This window comes from Canis lupus, chromosome 11 (genome assembly GCF_011100685.1).
Source record: "Canis lupus familiaris isolate Mischka breed German Shepherd chromosome 11, alternate assembly UU_Cfam_GSD_1.0, whole genome shotgun sequence".
NCBI classification, from domain to species: Eukaryota; Metazoa; Chordata; class Mammalia; order Carnivora; family Canidae; genus Canis; species Canis lupus.
Genome location: NC_049232.1, coordinates 25,753,147 through 25,766,498, shown reverse-complemented (window position 1 = coordinate 25,766,498; position 13,352 = coordinate 25,753,147). Strand labels below are relative to the sequence as shown.

Genomic DNA, 13,352 nt, shown 5'->3' with positions numbered 1-13,352 from the left:
GAAGCAGGCTCCATGTCAGGAGCCTGACACAGGACTCGATTCTGGGACTCCAGGATCGTTCCCTGGGCCAAAGGCAGGCACTAAACCGCTGCGCCACCCAGGGATCCCCAGAAAATTTTTTTTTTTAATTTTTATTTATTTATGATAGTCACACACACAGAGAGAGAGGCAGAGTCACAGGCAGAGGGAGAAGCAGGCTCCATGCACCGGGAGCCCGACATGGGATTCAATCCCGGGTCTCCAGGATTGTGCCCTGGGCCAAAGGCAGGCGCTAAACCGCTGCGCCACCCAGGGATCCCCCCAGAAAATATTTTAATGCACCTCCATGAACTGGCTTCAAACTGTTGTCAAGTCATTATATAGGCATTTAATCAATGCTTTTGGAAGGAAGAGAGTTTAGCAGTTTCTTAGAAATAATTTACCCCATCCTGCTTTATATATATATATATATATTTTAAATGGGGCCCAAACCCATGATCAAGATTTGAGCTGAGATCAAAAGCAGACACTTAACTGATTGAGCTATCCAGTCACCCCTCCTGTATTTCTCATTGGGTTAATCACTTTGAGGAAAAAAAAGGAGTGGAATTCTTGGAATTCTGGATTATTAAATAAAGAACTGTAAAATGAACGTTTCAACTTTATAGAAAGAAGAAACTCAAACTATTTGCTACTCATGTCTGTGATTAATAGTTCATTCAGATTCAGAGTTTTTGTGTGTGTGTGTGTGTGTTTTTTAAAGATTTGCTTATTTATGTGAGACAGAGAGTGTGAGCATGCAGAGGGGTGGGAGGGGCAGACGGAGAGGGAGAGAAGCTTTAACAGACTGCACTGAGTGTGGAGCCCAACCCGAGGCTCAATCTCATGACTCTGAGATCAGGGCCTGAGCCACAATCAAGAGTTGGACGCTTAACCCACTGCACCTCGCCCCCATTTTTTTTTAAGACTCTAAAGCTGAAGGGGCGCCTAGGTGGCACAGTTGGTTGAGTGTTGGACTCTTGGCTTTGACTTAGGTCGTGATCTCAGGGTGGAGGGATCAAGCCCCATGCCAGGCTCCACATTCGCCATGGAGTCTGCTTGGGATTCTCTCTGTCTATCCCTCCCAATACTTTCTCTCTCTCAAATAAATGAATAAAATCTGAAAAAAAAAAAACTGTAATTTGGCAGGTGGGTGTTGGGAAGTAACTGGGAGACCATTTTACACCCTAAGGCTGACTTGAAGGGCCATCAGTCCTCTTCTTGGACTATGTGATATGGATGGAATGGGGCCAAAGTCTCTGTTTCTTGGTTTCTGTTTTATTTATCTTTGACCTTTGTAGTTTGTGTTAGTTCTTTATTTCTAAGAACACAGGTAATAGGCTGGCCGATCTGAAATATTTGCCTGAATCGCCTCTGGGAAATGTTGTTTTCTGGGAAGACCAGCGTAGTGAAAAGCCCACCAGTGGTCTACATTGAGATAGGCATCTAGCTACGAGGCTATGAATGTTTGGGTGAGTCACTTCCCTTTCGGTTTCCACATTTGGGCAAAATGAGGCTTTTTTTTTTTTTTTTTTTTTTTTTTTTAAAGTAGGCTCCCCACCTAACATGGGGCTTGGACTCAACTCTGAGATCAACAGTTGCATGCTCTATTGACTGAACCAGCCAGGTGCCCCTAAAATGAGGCTTTTTGATAAAGTGACATAGGAGAGAAGGGGCAGCCTCAAGAGTAAAAAAGACTAGGGTATGAATCTCATTTCTGTATGCTTCTTGTATTTCCCATCCACAGCATGGGTTGTTTTAAGACAAACTTTATTTTCAAGCATCTAGCATGGTGTCTGGAACACAGCCAAGTGCTTGAAATATAGTAGCTACACTTATGATCAAAATGAGGAAGTTGCAAGCAGAAAAATCGGCCATGGAGTTGGATAGGTAATTCACTGAATAAGAAATACAGCAGGCAAGGAAGCATATATATGACTCTTTGTAATTAGGGAAATGCAAGTCAAATAATGTGCTCATCTAATTGACCAAAAATAAAAATACACATTATATCCATTGTTGGTGAAAGTTTAAGCAAATAGGCATCTCCTAGAAAGCCTCTTCTGAGGGAGGTTTGGTAGTATCTACCAAGTTTAAATGTGTTACTCTTCAAATCAGCAATTTTGTTTCTAGGAATCTGTTATACACAAGTATATACATGAGTATACAAACATTTATTCCACTGCTTTGTTTTCTCCTTTGTAAAGAATTTTATTGTGTGGCTTATGTAGGTTTCTTCATTCGACCTTTTTTTTGGTACAAGAATTTTTTTCACTATGGTTTTTAACGGAGAAAACTGGAAACAACCTATATTTTACTAATATGGATGAATTTCTATGGAAAATTATGTGTAAAAAGCATATTATAGAATATTACAGTATGATCCCATTTATGTCAAGAAAAGCAATTGTGTGAGTGTGTGCATTATATAAATGTATGGAAAGGAGTCTGGGAGAATATACTTCATAAAATTTACTTGTGGGGAGGAAAGTAAATGAGCAGGTAGAGAATTTTGCTTTTCATTCTTTCTTCCTTTTTTTTTTTTGTAAAGATCTTATTTATTCATGAGAGACAGAGACACAGGCAGAGAGAGAAGCAGGCTCCCCATGGGGAGCCTGATGTGGGACTCGATTCCAGGACCCTGGGATCACGCCCTGAGCCGAAGGCAGATGCTCAGCCACTGAGCCCCCCGAGGTGTCCCATTTATTCTTTATTCTAAATTTTTTGAAATTTTCTCAGTCACTATGTATTATTTTTCCATTTGAAAAAAACACAATTTTTAAAAAAGCGTGGCAGTGTGAATTAGACCATCTTTCAGCTACTGTGTAAGTTGAGTACTTCTCTAGATCCAACATCACAGTTGAGTAGAGCCATGCACTTCTTAGGTCTGGAAGGGTGCAGAAGCTTGTATTTGAGTAGGAAAACTTGGTTTGAGGTTTGGATTGATGGACTAGTGAACCCAAGTGACCCCTTCTGAAGATAGCATGTCTGCATGGGAATAAAGGAGAGGTGTTTCAGTAGCCTTCTGTCCTTTTCCCAGGTGCCCTTTTAAAAAGGAAAAGCAGAGAAAAGGAAAAAAGAAAAGAAAAGAGAAGGTCCTGGGTTTCTTCGGAAGAGTCAAGGCAATCTCGGAGTTGTAGTATCCCAGGATCCAAGACTCCTAGGCTGGGATAGAACCTTCTAAGTTCATCTGTCTGCTTATTCTCAGGTCAGCATGTCAGATTTTATCAGACATACCAGATCTCTAATAATGAAATTTTTCTTAGGTCTCAGGAAGCATTCTTGGATTATAGGTGCCCACTAACTTCTTTGTGATTTGCACATTCAGCTCCTACCACTGTGTACAATATCTGGGTGAGAACACAGACAAAATCTCTTATTTAAGATAGGGATAAGGGCTGAAAGAAGGGGAATCCTGTTTTCCTGCTCATGGATGACTTGCCCCTACTCTGAAAAGAGCTTATGTGGAGTTAGGAAAAGTATTACCCTAGGGACATGAGGCTGGCTTGGTCAGTAGAGCATATAACTCTCGATCTTGAGGTGGTGAGTTCAAGCCCCATGTTAGGTATAGAGATTACTTTTAAAAAGTAATGATAATAAAAAGAAAATATATCTGAGAAATAATGATAATAGAAAATATATCTGAACAATTGAAAAAATATATATTAAAAGAAAGGGTCACTCCAGTATTCTTCAGAACCCCCTGATTCTTAGATTGTACAAAGAGCAAGAATGGTGCCCAAGTACTGGTAAAGCTCTGCATGGGATGGAATGGTATACATTTTATCACATAGCTGAATATTTTAACACTTTAAAAACTGTGATCAGTACGAATGGAAGAGTATATAGTATATACATGTATATAGAGTTTGAAGGTTAATTATGAAAAACAAACCCTCTACCCAGCTTGAATAGTAAAATATTATAGAAACTCTGAAGTTCCCTGGTGGGGCTGCCAGCACTGTGGTGAGAGTTGGACCTTCATAAAGGTCCTAGCCAAGGGGAGGGAGATCTCCTGGAGAATGGGGTCTTTTCCTTGCGTACAAAGGCTGCCGGGGCAGACTGTGGGCCCTCTGGGCTCTTGTTTTTTAATTCATTTGCTCAAGAACAACCCTTTTCCTAGTTCCCATAGAGATGACTTACAGGCTAGTGTGGCCCTGTTCTTGGGGAGGGTGTCCCTCTTATATGCTCCATACCCTCCACTAGAAGTAACAATTATATTGGATTTTGAATGAATTATTCTCTCATTTTTTTGTTAGCGTTGTTAAAAAGAAAAAACAGGCCCATGGAGTCACCTGTGTATAGCCCCACCAAGACTTAATACTTAGCTCACATAATTGCAGTTTCAGCCTCTCTCGGGAGTGGAATTTTAAAAGTCAATCTGGAATTTCCTGGTCAGCACTAATGAGGTAATCTGTCTGATAAAACCTCAGCCTTTTCCTAAGGGAAGGTAATTTTGCCTGAAATAATCCAGTCTTTTAACTTCCTAGTCCCATCTTGCTTCTGCCTATAAAAATCTTCCATTTCAAACTCAGCGCTCCCCTCCCTCTCTTTGCTAGATGGGATGCTACTCAATTCATGAATTGTTCAGTGAAGCCAATTTTGTTTCTTAACAGCATTTTACAGTATCTCTATATATCTCTACATCTCTCTTTTTTTTCCTCCTCAAAATGCCACTTGCCTTTATATTTATTTTTTACTGCTGCTCTAACAAACTGCCACAAACTTAGTGGCTTAAAAAATACAAATTCATACGTGGGGGCAGAAGATATCTACAAAATCTCTTCCTTCTGCTCAATTTTGCTGTGAACCTAAAACTGCTCTAATGTCCATGTTTTTTGTTTTTTGTTTTTTAAAAAGGCATTAGGTACTAGCATTAAGGGAAACTGGGAGCTCTCTGTGTGATCTTTGCAACTTTTTTTCTGTTTAAAGATTTTATTTATTTATTCATGAGAGACACACACACAGAGCGAGGCAGAGACAGAGGCAGAGGGAGAAGCAGGCTCCATGCAGGGAGCCTGATGTGGTACTCCATCCTGGGTCTCCAGGATCACACCCTGGGCTGAAGGCAGCGCTAAACCGCTGAGCCCTCCGGGCTGCCCCTTTGCAACTTTTTTTAAGAAAAAAACTTATTTCTAAATAATCTTGTATACTCAACATCAGGCTTGAACTCACAACCCAAGATTGAGTCTCATGCTCCACCAACTGAGCAAGCTAGGCTCCCTTCTTTGCAACTTTTCTGTAAGCCTGAAATTATTCCAAGATATAAAGTTATTTTTCTTTAAAAAAACAACAACAACCATGACTTCGGTACCTTATGGTTCTGTAGGTCAGAAGTCTCATTTGGATCTTACTAGGCTAAAATCAGGGCTCTCAGATCTCTAGGGAGAATCTGTTTCCTTGCTTTTCTTGGCTTTTAGAAGCTGTCCATATACCTTGGCTCATGGCACTGGCACCCCCTTCCTTTTTCAAGACAGCAATGCACATCTAATCACTCCAAAACAAAGATAACTCCCCCTTTCAGATAACAATTGCAAGTAGAGGGTCCCCAGGTTTCCCCTCACTCCTGTCTGACTTGGCTGCAAATCAGGGGTGTTCCCACTACCCTCTCCTCAGGTTCAATAATTCCCTATAATGGCTCACAGAACCCATGGAAACACTTAACTCTCTATTACTGGTTTATTGTAAAGGATATTATAATAGATACAAATGATTAGCCAGATAGAGGTACTTAGGGCAAGGTACAGAAGGATCCTAAGTTCAAAAAACTGAGGAATTTGGGCTATACTACTGTCACAGCTCATGGATGCATTCACCTACTCAGAAGCTCATCAAATCTTGTTCCAGTTTTTATAGAGCTTATAATCTCTAGCTTCTCTCCTTCCCAGGAGGTCAGATGTGGGGCTGCCAAGTTCTAACCCTCTAATCATTTGGTCTTTCTGGCATCGGCCTCATATGGGCCTATTTAGGGGCCCCACTCTAATTCAACTTAGCATAAGCTCAGGTGTGATGGAAAAAGGGACTTGTGAATAATGAAATACACTCCTTTTACCCCTATTACTGAGGAAATGACAAGGGTTTTAGGAGCTCTGTGCCAAGAACTAGGGAAAAGAACAAATATTTATTTATTATATTACAGTGTCACACATATTTTATTTATATTCCATATCTGGTAACTAAAATCCTTGCAGTCATTGCTGGTATTATTATGAAATGCATGATTTCCTTGTTATTTTAGTAATATTTTATTATCAGTCATATTTCTTGGAACCTTACCTGTGGGATCTCCACAGAGGATTTTTACTTTTGCTTATGCGAGGTGCCTGGGGCACTAAAGTGATCAGCTTTTGAATTTTCATCTCAGTGTTTTCTGGTTCACACAGGTTGTATGAAATTTTGCTCCCCTCAATGTGCTCATAAAACTTGTTTAGGAAATCTCAGAGGAGAGTTTTCTTTTTCTTTACTCCATCCTCAATTAAGGCAGAGACCATCAAGTTTCCTTACCCTTTCCTTTGGTAGGTCAGATTTTTTTCATGTTCTCCTGTTGAGGGGGAAGTCTCCAATGTGAAATATGGGGAAGATGCCTGAAGCCCAGAGAAGACAGATGTTTTATCTAACCTAAATGAGGTCACAACGGATGCCCAGATAAAGTCATACTTAGGATATTTAAACTGGACTTAGGCTTATTGACATAATTACACTGTGTTCCCCACAAGGCAGGGATCGTGTCTAATGTGTTCACTGCTATTTCTCCAGCACTTGGCACAGTACATACTAGGTGCTCAATAAATATTTTTATTATTTATTTATTTATTTAGTAAACTTTTTTTTAAGATTTTATTTTATTTTTATTTTTTATATATATATTTTAATTTTTATTTATTTATGATAGTCACAGAGAGAGAGAGAGAGAGAGAGGCAGAGACACAGGCAGAGGGAGAAGCAGGCTCCATGCAGGGAGCCCGACGTGGGACTCGATCCCGAGTCCCCAGGATCACGCCCTGAGCTGCAGGCGGCGCTAAACCGCTGAGCCACCGAGGCTGCCCTCAATAAATTTTTTTTTAATTTTTTTTTTAATTTATGATAGTCACACAGAGAGAGAGAGAGAGAGAGAGAAAGAGAGAGAGAGAGGCAGAGACACAGGCAGAGAGAGAAGCAGGCTCCATGCACCGGGAGCCCGACGTGGGATTCGATCCCGGGTCTCCAGGATCGCGCCCTGGGCCAAAGGCAGGCGCCAAACCGCTGCGCCACCCAGGGATCCCCCTCAATAAATATTTTTAAATGTATCAATGAGTAAGAAGCATCCAAGTAGTCCAGGTGAAGGAAAACAATACACATAAAGCAAATGAAGAAACCAATAGCAAAACCTTGTTAAAAGACAACAAATTTGGTTACGCTATGGGCCATTTCTTTTTCCAGCAAGTGTTTTGTTTTTGGTAAGACACTCATTCAGGATACAGGCAGTGCCGTTCTCTAAAAGGGTGATAGGACACATGCATAATAACTGTGATACTTCTGTCCAATGTACAGTTTGGTTTCTGTCACTGTGAAAGGCTGAAAGGAGAGTGTGAGCCTTCATACTTCAGAGTCTTTCTGCTGAGGAGCTTGGGAACTGGAAAAACACTAGATGCTTCTGTAAATCATTATATCCTGTCTTTAGTGGAAAAGAGCAGTCAGGTGTAAATATTTGGCAAAAATGTGGTTGCATTTAGATTGTAATCTGCAAATATTTGGGCTGTTAGTTTGCCAGAGAAGGTGTGGCCCTAATGAGTTTGAGGAGTCTGGCTGGTCAAATGGTAGGAAGATCCAAAAGCCTAAGGCCTTTGGAAGAGGAAGGGTATGCAGAATGGCAAGATCTTCCTACCTGGATTTCTGGATTTCTTTGTCCTACCTGGGTTTTGTGAAGGTCATAATCTCATCGAATCTCTGAGCACTTTTTAAATTTCCCCCACATGGATATAGGGAGAGGGGAGAAGAGAAAGGGATATCTTTTTTTTTTTTTTTTTAAGTAAACCCTACCTCCAATGTGGGGCTTGAACCCATAACTCTGAGATCAAGAGTTTACATGCTCTACCAAATAAGCCAGCCATGTACCATCCCCCGCTTTAATTTTATTTATTTATTTTATTTTATTTATTTATTTATTTATTTATTTATTTATTTATTTATTTATTTATTCATAGGGACACAGCTAGAGAGAGAGGCAGAGACACAGGCAGAGGGAGAAGCAGGCTCCATGCAGAGAGCCCGACGTGGGACTCGATCCCAGGTCTCTAGGATCACGCCCTGGGCTGCAGGCGGCGCCAAACCGCTGCGCCACCGGGGCTGCCCTATTTTATTTATTTTTAAAAGATCTTATTTTTTTGACACACAGAGAGAGAGAGAGAGAGAGAGAGAGAGCGCCCGAGAGTGTAAGCAGGAGCAGGGGGAGCAGCAGGCAGAAGCAGGCTCCCTGTTGATTCTATGACCCTGGGATCATGACTTGAGCCAAAGGCAGATGCTTAACTGACTGAGCCACCCAGGCGCCCCCAACCTTCCTTTTTTAAAGCAGAAAAGTTCTGACTGGAAAAAAAATACCTACTTGACTACAGGAATTTAATCAAGAGACCAGAACACTAAAAAAAAAAAAAAAAAAAAAAAAGAGAGAGAGAGACCAAAACACTTAGGTCTTTTTTCTTTCTTTCTTTTTCTTTTTCTTTTTTTTTAAAGATTTTATTGAGAGAGGAGAGAGCGGGGGGGGGGGGGGGGGGGGGGGGGGGGGAGCAGGCAAAAGGAGAAGGAGAAGCAGACTCCCCATGAGGAGGGAGCCTAATGGGGTCTTGATCCTAGGACCCTGGGATCATGACCTGAGCTGAAGGCAGATGCTTAACCAACTGAGCCACCCAGGCGCCTCCCCACCCCCCAGTCATACAGTGAATTCTGAGTGATCAGGCCAAAAATGTGGACTTGGCAAAGATGAGAGTTACTGTTAATTGTTCTAGCTCCCCAAACTGGATGGTACCAGAAGCTGTGTGAGTGAATATGGAAGCTGAAATAAACATTATGTTAGCTTTGGTTCTATTCCAGAAATGTTCTATTCCAGAGATATGTAAGATGAAGCTTTTTCAGGGCAGAGATCATGATTATATCCCCTAACACAGTGCTGGACCCCTAATAGTTGCTCAAGAAATATGTGTTGAATAAATAAATGGCTCAAAGGTTACTTTAGGTTGCTAAGATCAGAACAGTATTTGCCATTATTTTGGATGTTGGCGTGGGATTTGTACACCCTGGAACAGTTTCTTCTCTTTGCAGCTAGTAATATTTTTTTTGTTTGTGAAGAACATGCATTCTTGCACGCTGGCACAGTGGTCCTGGGGAAAGTGGCACAGACAGATTCCATTGCATTCCTCAGGAGAGCCAGCAATACCACTGTCTAATGGTGAGTTCCTTCTTTATGAGAAAATTTTAATTTTGTGGAGTTTTTAGTCCTTTCTTTTTTCCCAATATACACGAATACTTCAGGAAAGAGACAATTGGCAGAGTTTGATTGAAATTTGATAACATTTTACTGCTTTGTGGGAATCCACATAATTATAGCATTGTGTCCTGTGCCATAGTTTCTCCTGCACATAAAACTGTGTATGTTTCCCATTCTTATCTCTATGCATGTCTTCTTCTATAAGTGGGCAGTGTAAATATGCATCCTAAGTAGGGAGGCGGTATGCTCATATGGATTAGAATTCACAAGGTTCAGGGTTATCTTAAAAATAACACCAAGAGTTTGGGGGTTCTTAGTGGTTGTTGGTTTTCACTTAAAAATAAATTTACAAGTATTTAGCAACTTCTGCCAAGAAAGGCTTCCACATGGGGCTCATTGCTAGCAATAAAAACCCAGATGGTGGCAAAACATGTCCAGAGACTTCTTCAGGTCTCTGAAAGTGGCACAGGAGGGAGGAGTGAAAAGAATTGTACACAGCTTATAAAACGCTTTTATGCATACCAGTTAATTTCAGTATCCTCTTTCCTATCTTACCAATGGGGACTCTAAGGTGCATTTAGGTTAAGTACCTGGATCAGAGTCACATGGCTACTAAGTGAAAGGGCTAGAACTCAGATACAGGTTTTCTTATTACAAGTTCCATGTTCTCATTCCAGGTCCGACATTTGTGGGTGTTGAATGTTTTACTTTTTAAGTGATAGGATCAGTGGGGATGGATTATGCCTCTTTGGCTCTTGCTGGCTAGCATGGCTCCAGTTTCTTGTGAACACTGTATTAAAAAAGATAATAGCAGCCTTGAGTGAACAAAAGTTCATCTCTATGCTAGTCCTCAAATAGCCTTGGCTAGATAGGGGATCAGTAAGGGTGAGGAGGACACCTAAATAATCAAAGTTTCCTTACTGGAGGCACAAGAGCAGGACTCCATGTCCTGCTATATCTACAAGAGCTGAATTCAAAGTATTCCTTGGGTGAGGTGGGGGGCGGGGTCCATTTGCATCCTCCAGGAATAGTAAGGGTGTCCATGGTAGAGTGTCTAGAGACAGCTGTTCCCTAAGTTCAGTCTCATCCCGGTGACACTGGTGACCCCGGGGAAGCAGACAGGTTGAAGTCCCCCCCACTCCACCAAAACCCATCCCATCCCCCCAGCCAGCAGCTAGAATGTGTTCTGGGCATTGCAGCAACTAGATATTTCTTCTATAGTATTTGACTCCTGACTCTACTTCTGAGGGGCTGAAAGCCTCTGCTCAGAGAAGCTGGGTAAGGTATTTATTTTCCTAGACTATAAAAATCATCTTGCAGAGAAATACCTAAAAAAATTTCACCTGAAATAATAATTTTGTTGGCACGCCTCACTTCCAGAGGTAGTCCTGGCAACACACCAGTCACTTCTCATCCTGGCCATACAGCTATGTGAAATGCTGTTGTTGACATTAATGATATATTAAAATGTAACCTCTGCATCCATAGGTGAAACACTTGGAGGCAAAAGGAAGAAAAAAGTGATGTAATTTTGAGGTGTTTTCTTACTTACAGTGATTGCCAAGTGTAGAAATACTATCTGTCACAAGATGTTACATTTTCAGCCAGATAGTTCTTTGTTGTGGAGAGGGCTGTCCTCTATATCATAGGATGTTTAGCAGTGTCCTGGACCTCTGCCTGCTAGAGCCCAATAGCACCTCCCCCGCTAGATGCCATCAGCACCAATAGCTCATAGAAGTGTCTCTAGACATGGCTATAAAAATTGTCCATGGTTAAGAACTACTGTTTTTAATGAAACACCAGGATATTACAAAAAATATCCAACAACTGCCCCTTCCCTCCAAAATACTCATTACAGTGAGTTCTGAGATGGACTCCCCCTAGAAATTTAGACAGAATCACGTAGATAACTCTAAATGCTTAGAGCAAGTTGTAAAAAGTCAAGTGAGAATATTATTTCATTGGAGACTGTTGCTGCAATGCCATGAATTCTTACTACACACCTGCCTTAGTTTTACCTCAAGCTGAGGGAGGGAACCTTCAATGGAACTACTCAGAGTACTCTTGTGGTGAGAGAGGCACAGTGGACCTCTGTCTGATTCCTGCCTGGAAAATACAGAGGACAAGAGAAGGGCTGGCAACTGTTTTGGCAAAAGAGCAGAGGAATGCTGAAACCACACTGGGCTTGACCTGTGCTCCCCAGTCTGTTTGGGCCAGAAGTGCATAAGAGATTCACGCAGACCAGGTGTGGACCATACAGTGCTACCTCGAGCATAAACAGCACCATGAGAAAGAAGTTCTCCTTCATCCAGACACTTCACACTTTCCATTTATTGGAAAATACGTTTACTTTGGACAAAACACTTTACTGCCACCTGCTGGAAAACTGTCAAAATGAAGATACAAATCTACAACAAGGATGCTGTGAATGGCACTCCCTCGGGTGTGGAGACCCAAGCACAACTAGAAGGCGTGGCCCCCAGGGCCACTTGCAAATGGACTGATCAGTGTCAAGAGTGACCTTAGCTCCTAACCGACAAGGTCCTTACAGAGAAAAACAAGTTTCAACAGATAAGAAGTTGGAGGTAGACCTCCAGATTCCAAGGGACTGAAAGAGGGAGTAAAAGAACTGCCAGAACAGACACTTTTGTGCAAATCAAGGGAACTATGGGTAGGAAACCACCAGAGAATGGGGATGGGGTTGGTTTCTGGAGTAACCATACAAATATTCATGGGTGGCTTTAAACATCTGCTCAAGTGTGAAACCATCACGTGAAAGTAAAGAATCCTGATTTACCTCTGTCTCCCTCCCTTTGCCTCTGGGTGGGAAGCTGGGAGAGCACTAGAATGACCAGGCCTGGTGCCCCTCTAGGGAGAGCAGTGCGGGAGCTAGCCTCAGGTGAAGAGGCAAAAGGGTCACTCTTTGTGACTCAAGTACCATAAGACTTTATTTATTTATTTATTTATTTATTTATTTTTAAGTAAGCTCTATGCCCAGCATGGGGCTTAAACTCATGATCCCAAGATCAAGAGTCATATGTTCCATTGACTGAGCCAGCCAGACGTCCCTCAGATACCCTAGGAATTTTCTGTTCCTGAGGGTGACCATGGAACTCATGAAACCTGCCTTAATCAAATATATAACAGATGTACTACTGCTGCCCAGGTTTAAAAGGATGGTGAAAGATAAAAATGAAGGGTTTTTGTTTTTTAAAATGATACTCCTGAATCTTGCACGGATTCATATTGGTCACATATCATTCTGGTTACATATTATAAAGCAGGATCTAGAAAAGATATCTTCCAAGGACATGTTCTTGAGTTTTACAGGGGAAAATGGTCATTCAACTGATTCGTTTGTTTTTTGGGAGCCCTTACTTTGTGGGAGTAGGGCCATAAATGCAGAGCATTCTCTGTTCCCTGGGAGCTTAGTCTTAGGTTGCATACTCAGAGTAATGTATCTATTACAGTCAGTTATGTCAACAAGAGCCTGTGTTGCATAGGTAGGACAGGTACAGGAAGGTTTTCATGCTACGGATTTACTCTAAATTTCACTGGCTTATGATTAAGCTTTAGAAGCAATCATGCTGCCCCTGTTCTTCAAGTATGGAACCACAGGTAAAGCTTCCATTTAAGATGTTTAAAGAAAGATGCCTAGGCTGCATCTTGATTGGGCTGCTATGAAACTGGGCCTGTCTGGTCCTCAGTTTGGCAATATTCAGAAACTTATATTTCCCTTCACTTAAGCTTAATCAGGCTCTGAAAAATTAATATGGATAAAACAAATTTATTTTTGAATAAAACACCTTTATAATTCAACCCAGTGAACAGAAGCTGATTTTATAACCCTGATGTGAATTTATTAATTGAGAAA

General features: G+C 41.4%; 2 protein-coding genes across 5 annotated transcripts in view; one reads left to right on the top strand and one right to left on the bottom strand.

The window, feature by feature from the left end:
• The window catches only part of WNT8A (Wnt family member 8A), a 48,688-nt gene that overhangs the window by 33,536 nt on the left and 1,800 nt on the right, over positions 1 to 13,352 (bottom strand). The window lies entirely within an intron of this gene.
• The window catches only part of FAM13B (family with sequence similarity 13 member B), an 86,537-nt gene continuing 82,489 nt past the window's right edge, over positions 9,305 to 13,352 (top strand). Inside the window, exon 1 of one of the 2 annotated variants that reach the window (XM_038552250.1) lies at positions 9,305 to 9,439. The gene's annotated coding sequence lies outside the window, so the exon portion shown is untranslated. Of the gene's footprint in view, positions 9,440 to 13,016; positions 13,097 to 13,352 lie in introns of those variants that run through there. The other variant, XM_038552252.1, reaches the window with a different exon arrangement.